This window comes from Cyprinodon tularosa, unplaced genomic scaffold, assembly GCF_016077235.1.
Source record: "Cyprinodon tularosa strain WSP-4 unplaced genomic scaffold, ASM1607723v1 ctg519, whole genome shotgun sequence".
NCBI classification, from domain to species: domain Eukaryota; kingdom Metazoa; phylum Chordata; class Actinopteri; order Cyprinodontiformes; family Cyprinodontidae; genus Cyprinodon; species Cyprinodon tularosa.
The window spans coordinates 684,485-695,600 of NW_024039251.1; the positions used below are offsets into that span (position 1 = coordinate 684,485).

Consider the following 11,116-nt stretch of genomic DNA (forward strand, 5'->3'; position numbering starts at 1 on the left):
GTACAAGGAAACTGCAGTGAGCACTATTATCCACAAATGGTGAAAATGTAGACAAGTGATGAAACTTTCTACATGTTTGAACCAAAACTATCGTCAGAAATGACTTATCTACATGGTTAGACAAAAAAACTAACATGGTCAAAGATATCATCCAGGAAAAGGTTTCGTGGTGAAAACCATAGAACCCTAAGGCCCATTTGACTCGTAGAACACATCTGAATGATCTGAAGACTTTGGAATTAATATTCTGCTGATGACAAAACAGACCAAATTTTTGGGAGATACAGTTTAAGTCTCTTTCAGTCTGGTGAAAAATGCAGCACAGCTTATCAGAGGAAAGTAGGTTTTCTGTATCAGGCATGAGGTTGGTAGTTCAGTAGTCTGGGCCTACTCTAGTGCCTCTGGTTCTGGAGTAGTTGCTGTGATTGATGCAACCAGGAAATCCTGAAGATGAATCATTCTGTGACTTAAAGCTACAGTGTGTAATAATTACAGGCATATAAATTCAGAAATTTAATATATTATACATAACTATGTTATTTATCATCACCTATGAGCTCAGCCTTTTAACCATAACATTTGCGTTGCCTTAGAATTCGTTATTTATAATTACATAGGAGCGGGTCTCGCAGCCATGGAGGCTGACATCTTTGCGCTACGGCAGCGCAGAGGCAACAAACTAGCGATTGCGAGATCTCCCATGACGCTCGAAAATAACTACGGCAAGTTGAGAGAGATGAACTGAGACGGTACTGAACAGTAGATGGCAGTATTATGCCTGAGAAGCGTTTAGTCTGCCTGAAACCAAAGAAGAAGAAGAAGCAGGTATACTGCGCCTCGGTAACAAGAAAGGTAAACAAGGCGGCAGGCGTGAGTGACTTTGCAAACTGTTTGGCACTGTGTGGCCAAACATCAGACGAATGGAGGATCATGCCTACTCTGTATCACAACGAAAAGCGGCGGACACTGAACCCCCCGTCATCAAAGAAGCGGAAACACGACGAGAATAAACGCAAGCGTGACAAGAAACGGCAAAAAACACGGATCAACATTGGCACGGCATTTACACGATGGAAGTCACTGATGGAGGAAAAAGGTTTTCAAAGTGACGCTCAAGTTGCCAGTTTTCTCTTGGACAGGTAATTAATCCTACACACACAATTGTCTAATATCACTGCAGTTTTTGGAGTACAGGATGCTCAGACCTGTCTAAAACAATAACATGCTGCGTGATGATGCTGTTACTCTCCAGTATACTTATTCAGCAACGTCCCTGACGTTTCACAGGTAATGATTCAGTAATTTTCTGTAAAATAATTTTCTGGATATATACCTCGGTTACTCCTCTCCGGCTCCTTTGGAGATCTTCAAGCCTTTCCTCCTCTGCTCTCACCCCGCTGGCTCCCCTCTCTCGCCTGGCCCCAGCTGCACGCTCACCCCGGCCTCTCTGCCCTCTTCCTTTCCCTCTTCCTTGCCTTGTAACCCCCGTGCCACAAACAAGACTTGGACTCTGTAAACGGGGAATATATATTCTTCCAGCGAACACAATCTCGCTGTTAAACTAATGACTACAATTACTTCGTCTGTTTATATCACCATGCAAAGCAGCTCACCAAAACGTCACAACGACGTAGAAAAAATAACGGGTATATTTATTATCTTAAGTCTACATGAAATCTATACCCTACACAGACTAATGAAATACTATCTGTAAAATTATCTATGTAAACAAACCTCATCACTTGAGAAGGTAGGTGATGCGGACGTCGTGGAAGACATTTTGTCCCGTAACGCTCGCCGTACTGTTGGGGGGGAGAAGCGGTGGGGGGGAGACGTTCATGTTGCTGCAGTCTGCAGTCTGACCGCTAGATGTCGCTGAAAATTACACACTGTAGCTTTAAAGGGATCCACAATTAGCTTTAACAATAGACAATTTTTTTGCTACGTGAAAGTTAAAGTATTTACCAACATCTAACCATCCATCCATTCATTTCTGTCATGCTTATCCCTGGTTGGGTTGCGAGGGGTGCTGTTGCTGGACGGGTGGCCAGTCCTACGCAGGGCAAGACAAAGACAAACAGGACAAGCAACCATTCACACACACTCACACCTAAGCAGAAATTAGGGATGGCAATTAACCTCACAGTCATGTTTTTGGAGTGTGGGAAAAAGCCGGAGTACCAGGGGAGAACCCACGCATGCACAGGGAAAACCCGGATCCTTCATGCTTCAAGGTAGCAGTGCTACCCACTGATCCACTGAGCAGCCCAACACCCAAACACTAAAATACTATTTGATTGCACTGTATTAGTTTTTTACTTGCAAGAAAGCCTTTTTTTTTATTTTTTCAAATTGGTGAATTCCTCAATCCATCGGATGGGCTGTTCTTCACAGGCCTGGCCTCAGCTTTAATCTGGACCCTGGAGCAGCATCTATGCTGACCTAACATCAATTTATATTCCCATTTACCACATCACTACAGTCACAGGTAATTCATTATTAGTCCATTTTTCCAGTTAGAAAATAGGTCAACAGCTTCTCTAAATAAATACAAAATAGATAGAAGTAATTGCTCTGGGCCAGAAATGTGTGGTTAAGCATCAGAAATGAGTTAAAACATTGTTCTACTCCGGCCTTGAAATTAAACAACCTTATTTAGAATCTAATGAATCCGCCAGCTTCTGATTTAGCAATCTGAGTAATTATAAAATTTCCTCCACTTCAACATAAGCTGATCCTTCTATATATGATAACTAGGTAGCAGTGGACTAGTCTGGGAATTCAAAAAACTATTTCTGCTTTCTTTTGTAAAGCAGTTAAACATTTATTAAAGCTGGCTGAGCGGTGAATTAAACAATCAGTCCAAAATGCTCTTATTAATGGCAGAGGTGTCAAAAAACAAACTACAAATACTTCTTTCCCTTGCTTAAGTAGAAGTGTTGGCTTGCTATCTAGACAACTTTGGATTTCTACTGCTTATTATTATTATTTTTTTTTTTTTTGCAATTATCTATACATTCTACTTCTTACATTTTAAGAATAGACTCGTAAGTTTTGTTTGATTTAAACTCAACTTTGTTATGGCCTGTTGTTATTTTAAGAAAATAACAATTTTTATCCAGTTTTATCCAGATAATTTATTTTGTGGTTGGATTCGGTACTGCACAAACTTCTTGTTAGCCACATAATAAAATACATAGTTTTCTAATATAGTTAACTTTGATGCATCGTCACCATTAGTTATTTAACTAAGAATCAAAAATATCCAGAACCCAGATTATCCAAATTTTAGTAACAACGTTCCTTTAATAGGGTAGCGCAGTACACTGCAAAAACGATCAAGAAATAAGTAAAGAATTTCCTAAATTAAGTGTATTGAAATATCTTAAAATAAGATAATTAGATAATATGTACTTGAAATAATACAATGCAACTGTATTTTTCTTATTTTTAATGTAAATCGTCTTTTTTCATTGGCAAAGTGTCTCAATTACCTCCTCATTTCAAGAAGAAAGGCACTTATTTTAAGAAAAAATGGCTTATTGAGATTTCAATTTTTTGTAGTGTATAAGGTTTAAAGCTTTTTTGTCCTTCACACTCTTTCCTGCATTATTTTTACACTTTATTGAGTTTAAAAAATGGTACTCACAAACAACTACAGGTGCTAGGCTTCAGGTACTTAGAGATCCACTTCCAAACAGAAACCCCACATTCATATCTTCAGGTAACACAGAGTACATGTCAGACTTAATAATATTACTTTAGCGATAGTTTCAAGGTGTTTGCTTTATTGTATATCTCGTACCATGTCTTTTGGTTGTGCTGTTCTTTTTTTTTCATCTCATTGCAGGTGATGAAGCAGACTGAAAATGTTTTGTCATTGTCTCCTTCCTATCTCCTCTTTCTTTCATCTTTTGTCCTTTTTTCATTTTCTTTTTCCTTCTTCTTCTTCTGTTTTTCTGCTCTACTTACATTGCAGCGTCCATATGAACTGTAAAACTCCCTGCATAATTATAATAAAGCAATTTATATACATGAAACAAGTGGAGCAGTATGGCAATTGCCATACTGCTCCACTTGTGAAAGTAAAATCTGTTGGGCTCTTTTTGGCATCAAGACAATTATTCTTATTGCCACCTTGCCAGACAGGACACTGTAAAAAAAAAAAAAAAAAAAAAAATGGTACTCTTGCACCTTTACTTGAGTAAAAAGCTTCATTTATAATCAATCTTAAACAAAGCATTTTTAAACAATAGAATATAAACTTACTTTACTAACACAGATTAATACTTTTGACTCTGATTGATAGTGAAGAATCCACATCAGCGACTTCACCATCAACTGTAAAACGGCTACAGTTGAAAACAAAGCGCTGAACATAGCTAAAAATAATAAAACACAATAAAAGAATAAAACATAGCCTAAGAATATAAAATAAGGCAATAGTTTTGGTTTAATCTAAATTTACAAATTTAACTTCTTCGCAGCTCTGTTTTGAATATTTCAAGATAAACTTAAAAAAACAGCCAAAAGCCTTAAAAATGAGGAAAAATCAATTTTTCTTTCTGTAGCTTTAATTTCAATGTCTAACCTATTGAGGGGGAGTGAATACAACGATTATTTGTAAATGCTTTCAGCATCACCATCATTTTTGACAGCAGGAAAATGTTTAACATAAAGCACAATATCACTTCAGTGGGCAAACATTAGATTCAGATTTTTGCTGCTGTGTGTCTAGGGGTTAGTTTTGCGCGTAGACCCCCCTCCCCCAGCGCCCACCCCCGGTCTGCTGCTGCCCAGCTCACCATTTTCTTCCCTCTAACCCTCTCCACCCCGTTGGCACCAACAATGCCCCTCTCACTGCAGCTCCCCACTCTCAACAGGCTCCGGCACAATTTATTCAAATATTTTGACATTTCGCCTCCCCTCACTTCCCGAGCAGAAATGATTTGTGACAGCTGGAGATGGGCTCTGTCAGAGGGGCTTCCTCCAACACTCTGCCTTGGTTCCCCACCCCATCCCTATTTGTAGAAGGGCAGATTTTTTTCTCTTTTGACTCCCATCTTTTCTTTGATCTCCCTTTATTCACCGCCGCTCCTCTTGTCCTGTCAGCCAGTTGCAGGTCTCAAAGCGTCTCTACTCTTTTGTGCACGATTCCTTACCGCGAAAGTCAAACTATTTGTTGACATTTTGTATCTCAGCCTCTTGTGGGCCTTTTTTCTCTCTCCCCACCTACTATTTGATTCCAGCTCTGCCTGCAGTCAGCAGTGGCAATGCAGAGGGTAATCCTCCAGTGCGATGTTTGTTTCATCTCACTCCGCAGAGAGAAAAGTGTTACGAAACTATTGTGCTTTTGGATCAATAACGACTCACTGATCACTTTGAATGAGCCCATTCAGAAGGATCCACGGTGGAGGACAGGAGGTAGAACTCACCAACACATTTCAACCATCTCATTTTTTCCCCCCACTTGCACTATAGCAGGTGACAAACTGACAGAGCAGAGCATCAAAAATGAGGACATAGTGCATCATGCAAGGCTGCCTGTTACAGCGCGGTGCACAGACAACAAAGACTCCATTTGAATGATGCCGCTCATTAGCTGTGGAACAGGGCCTTGTTCTGTTGCCGCCTGTCGCTGGTCACTTTGCAGCACTGCGATAGTCAAACCCACACATCTCTCACCACCAAAACCGAGTCGGGAGAAAGGCACATGACAAATGCATCTTTATGTGGGTTTATTTCCCCTGCTATGATGAGATGCCTTTTTCTAAAAGCATTGGAGTAGATGCACAGCAGGAATAAAGGGATGGAAGCTCTCTGGCAGTGTCACAGAGCATTACAGTCACTAAATGCAGGGACTGAAAGAAGGATCTAAGGAGAAACTGCTGGAAAATAACTCAAGCATTACAATAGGACAGGATAATGAACACCACAACTCACCAGGTAGACAACTATCAAAAATTACAATCATCTACAATCAAACCAGTGTGATTAAACAAGTAGCAGTCATATTCAGGTAGTTTAGAGCATAAATCCACAAACTCTTATCACTCCTTTGTAATGTCAAACTGTCTCTAGAGGACATTTAAGTGTCAGTTTGTGAAGGGTTTGAACATGGTATTTTCTCTATTTCCAATGTTCAGACAGATTCATACAGTAACCCCGTGTGTCTAGACGGTGTCGGGTTACTTATGAAAAGGGATGAAAAGTGCAAGGCTGGCTCTTTTCAGGTGTTTCCTCAGTGAGAACAAAAACTAAACCATCTCTCATCTGTCTAGGTTATGTTTTCCTATTATTAGTTAAAAATAATCCCTGTCATTTATATCTTAACCGGTGAAACGCCCTAATAAAGGATTTCAAATCATCACACAACTCACTGGATCTATGTAATGCATTATCATATAATTAATAGAAAAAATTTTTCCAATCTAGTCCTGGATCAAATAAATGCATCACAAACAATAATCCCGTTGGAAAGTTATTCTATTCCCTAAGCCAAACACAAAAAAAAATCAAATGAATTTACACAGACTGATGTTTTTAAGCCTATGTATCTGTTAATGATGAGTATTTTCACTCACAGTTGATAAAACCACAACAGTAACTGTAGCATTTCAGATACTGAGGGTGGGCGCAAAGAATGTATGTTTAAACGATTAAGTGGCCACACCAAATTCCCCAAAAATGGTGAACAGAAGCCTTAAGGCCAATTTATACTTCTGAAGCAAAGCCTCTGCAACCGTCAAATCGGTCTCTGTGCGCGACCCCGCCCCCCACGGACCGAAAAAAAACATGTTGTATGCTCGCAAACCTGCGAAGACCTCAAGCTGAAGTGCCCAGACAAAAAGCAGCTGTGATTGGTTCTTGGTATTCCTTTCAGGCTGTCTGTGTGATCTTCCGTCTCGATTCAGTGCAGGGGCGTGCCTACCGAGGAGTAGAAACAACAATGGATAACCACGACGAAAGGTTGATTGAGGAGATTCGGAAGTACAACCACTTGTACGATGCCTAAGACATTGTTTTGGAAAATAAACACTCCTGCAGGCGCCGCTGAAGAAGTTCTCGTGACCATCCGCCGAAGTTCTCGCAAGTTCTCGAATAGGCTCCCCCTTGTGCTTTGGCAAGAAACTTCTGTGTGTCCCTAGAAATTCCAGACCAACATTGCAGAAGCAAAGCAGCAAAACTGGTTCGCAGGCCAGACACAAGCGACATCTGATGTGTGCGGATGCAGAAGTATAATCCGCCCTTTATTGTGGCAGCATGAGGCTGCAAACTTGAAGGCACCATATATGTGCCCTTGACAGGATATGACAAAGGCTTTTAATCTCAAAAGGTAATTTTATTTCAACCGAACACGTTTTGTAATTTACAGAGATGTGGTTGTGTAGATGAATGCAACCATGGTTTAACATAGCATAACTTAGCCTAACGTGAGTATTGTGTCAGGTTTGAAACCCAATAAAAGAGCTACGGTGACTACCAAGAGGTACTTAAAAAATAAACTAACCTAGGATATGCTGTTATAATTCTGGTGCCACTCTCTGCATCAAGCCTTACATTCCTCTTGCGAAAATATGCACCAGTCAACCACCTCTCCTGGCAAAGCAGTCAAAGCCCTTCCCTTCACCTGTGGATTAGCTTTTATCTGCTGGTTCTCTGCTGACACTTGATGCCAGATTATTGAAAGTCTTGAGCAAGAAGATGTCCAACAAATTACCATGCTTGATTCCAAGTATTCTGCCTTTTGTTTTTGGACAACAACCTGTTACCTCAACCACGAACCAAGCCCCATTAAACCGATTCTACTTCCTAGAAATGGCCAAATGAAACTTTGTGAAGCAGCTCATTGCTCCCCCTAAAGGTCTAATACTTGATCCTTCATTGTGCTCCTTCTGCTCCTGCGCTTAAGTTATGACAGCCCTGTGACTCAAATAAAGTTTTTGTAAAGCCATTTTCCAGGTCTAATAGGCTTTATTTTAAAGGTATAGATGACCATTTTTTTCCCTGGGTGGATCATCTAAATAAGTGGTCCTCCTAATTGTCAATCATTCTGGTGTTATGTTTACGTAAGGCAGTCCTACGTGCTCGTCCCGTTAGCTATATTTTTCTGTGCATGCACATTTTCAGGCATATGTCTCTGGTGAGCTACAGTTTCAGACATTCATTGAAGCTCACCTTTCTTACTGTGGTTATTTGAAAATGGCCAAAGGTCGTAAGACAAAAAGTGTTTACGAAGTGTATGATCCCTGCTGAAAAATAAATGTGCTAAGTGTACTAAAATTTAGCATACTTTTGTGTACTTGAAGGCACACTAATCATTACTATACTTTAAGTGTGTTTATGATTAGTTAACTTGAAGGATGCTATTTTGGAACAACTAATTTTGTACTAAATATATTTTAATTGTAATTAAATTGTGGACAAGCTCAACTTGAAGTGTATTTAGTGTACTTTGATGTGCTAAAGTGGAACAACTTAAAGTATATTTTGTATACTTTAAGTATATGAGTTTATATGTACTAATATATGCTTAATTAGTCAAATTAAAGTGCACTATGGTTGTATTATAACTACATTAAAAATGATTTGTTAGTGTCTTAAAAATATATAAGCTTTATACTTTTAATATACTCTTACTGTGGTAATAATATGCTTAATTATACTGTTGGCTTATTCCAATTACTAAAAAAGCATACTTTGCAGTTAATAGTAAATATACTTTATCATTACATTGCTATACTACTTTCTACCTTGCACATTCTTGCAAATGTATTAACAGTATACTAAATGCTGAAAGACTTGTGGATATACTTCCGTGCAGATGAAAAAATATACTTTAATGTATTTGAAACATGTCCAAATTATAGTACATTACAAATAATATAACTTGTACTATCTCAGAATGTATAAACATTTACATATCGACGTTAACCATTTTCATTATAAAACTTACAACACATTTTCAAATATTGGTACTTTAGTACACTTTGTAGAAATATGTCAATTTCAGGCAGCAGACCTAAACATTACAAATAAACTTTAAAGAACGCAGAGGAATACTGAACAATGAAAAACAACATTCCTTATTATTGCACCCCTAAACCCTCCCACCATACAAAAACACGCCCACCACACATTATTTTCCTTTTTTTGGCTGAACTGCTCATTGTTACATTTTCGTCTGATGGCCGTGCGCACATCAGAGACACTTGTCTACGGAAACTCCAGAAGAACAGCGTCTGTTAACCAAACAGAGAGATACTGTAAATTCATAGTATTTTTGAGCAGTACATCAGAAAAGTCTGACAAATTGTATCAGTATGATATACCAGGGTCCATAAGTGCACCAGAAAAAAAAATTGTCCATTTCAGTTGAATTTAAATAAATCTGATGCATCAAGTGGTTTTATCAGATCTGATCAAAAAAATTAAACAAAGTAACAACAAAAATTGTCAGAGATCTCAGAAAAGAAAAAAATTATGAATCCGCAGAAAGAAAGGGAAGAAAAATCCTTAAGTTTCCTTGTTTTTCCTACCACCCTCCAGGGAACCGGATGGCATTCAAATTGGGAACATCCTGCATCAACATCTCTGGTGGAGTCTAGTCCAGTCCATACAATGAACTGCTCAGCTGTAACAGCAGATTCTGCAACTATGTAAAAAAAAAAACAGCCTGCACACAAATGTGCAGAGCAATTACTTCAATTGGAAAATAAATCATGTAATCACCATAATATAAATTGGTTTTTACCACATTTATACAGACAAAAATATAAAGTAAAATTATCAATTTACATGTGGTTCACTGTCTAAGAAATCATTATGGTCAGTAGTCAATACTTGTATCTGGAAAAAACAATCCAGGACACCTATGAAGGGTTAATTTTACGTTAACCCCTTGTGGGGGTTTTACAGCAACATCACACAAGATGTAGCTAGCTTGAAAGTGCATTTTCTTTTTTAGAAGAGCACATGGGGGGTGTGTTAGCCTCCTTCTCACTGTGCTAATGCATTCAATAAATCAAAAGAGCTAGTAAAATTACATATATTACAAAACATTATATCCTGACTGGTTTTACATCTCAAAAAATATATATATTTCATTCACAGGTTCATGTGAACTCACCAGGATATTCTTCAACACAATAATACAGCAAATCTTCCTGCTCAACCGATTACATCTCCTGTTTCTACAATACAAATATAATAATCAAAATCGCGTTTTATACAGATATCTTAAGATTTCAAAACCAAATGGGAATGTTTTGAAAGTTACCTCTCTCCATGCAGACCAAGGCCTTAAAAGAAAAGCACGCTAGCTCTGAGCAGGGAGGAGCCGTGACTAACTGCTGTGCAGGTGTGGTGCATTCAAAGTCTATGGGAATTCTGATATCAGTACTGAACCAAAAACTCCCCAAGACTAAAATTCTTGGGGAGCTACTACTTTACAGACATCAAGGCCAAACAACCTCCACATATCACTCCTATATGCATGAAGTGCTGTCAGCGACTTTTAAATATGTGCACTCACCAATTGGTCTTGTTTGCAGTAGCCCTGCTTTGATCCATTAAACAATACTAATGAAATGTTCTTTTTTGAACACTTGAGACAATTGTAATGTGTTAAGTTTATTTCTTTTGCATTTGGCCAGTATTAACTTTTCTGTTGCAATGTGGGTTATGCTATTTGTTAGATCATAATGTAGCACTGCACCAGCTTTAAACCACTTGCTTTTCAGCAGAACACACATTTTTGTGCACCTGTACTTTTGAAGTGAACATTTAGTGTTTTGTTCAATGTGGTTTTGTGTGTAAGATGTATTTCTTTTTCAAAACTTATTAAACATTACATAACAACTGCAATAATTGCTATCTGTGTACTTTACACACAGCACAAAATTGCATAATAGGGTTTAAGTGCATTTTTGTAGTTATACTATTGAACACTTTCCAAAAGAATTACCTGAAGTACAAGCGTATATAACTTCACTTCATAATTAGATTCAAATGTAACTTAAAATGCACTCAAACTTAATATTACAGTGTCGATATTAAAATGTGTACTTTTAAAATATGCTTTCAATGTACGTTACAATGACAACTTTGAGCATAC

The 11,116-nt window shown here is 38.2% G+C and overlaps 1 long non-coding RNA gene across 1 annotated transcript; it reads right to left on the reverse strand.

The window, feature by feature from the left end:
* Nucleotides 1–9,148: 9,148 nt before the first annotated feature.
* Nucleotides 9,149–10,807, reverse strand: LOC119795646. Its single transcript, XR_005282351.1, has 4 exons — nt 10,280–10,807; nt 10,130–10,193; nt 9,540–9,676; nt 9,149–9,242 (listed from the first exon to the last, which is right to left on the reverse strand). It is a non-coding gene; the product is annotated as an uncharacterized LOC119795646 (long non-coding RNA).
* Nucleotides 10,808–11,116: the final 309 nt, after the last annotated feature.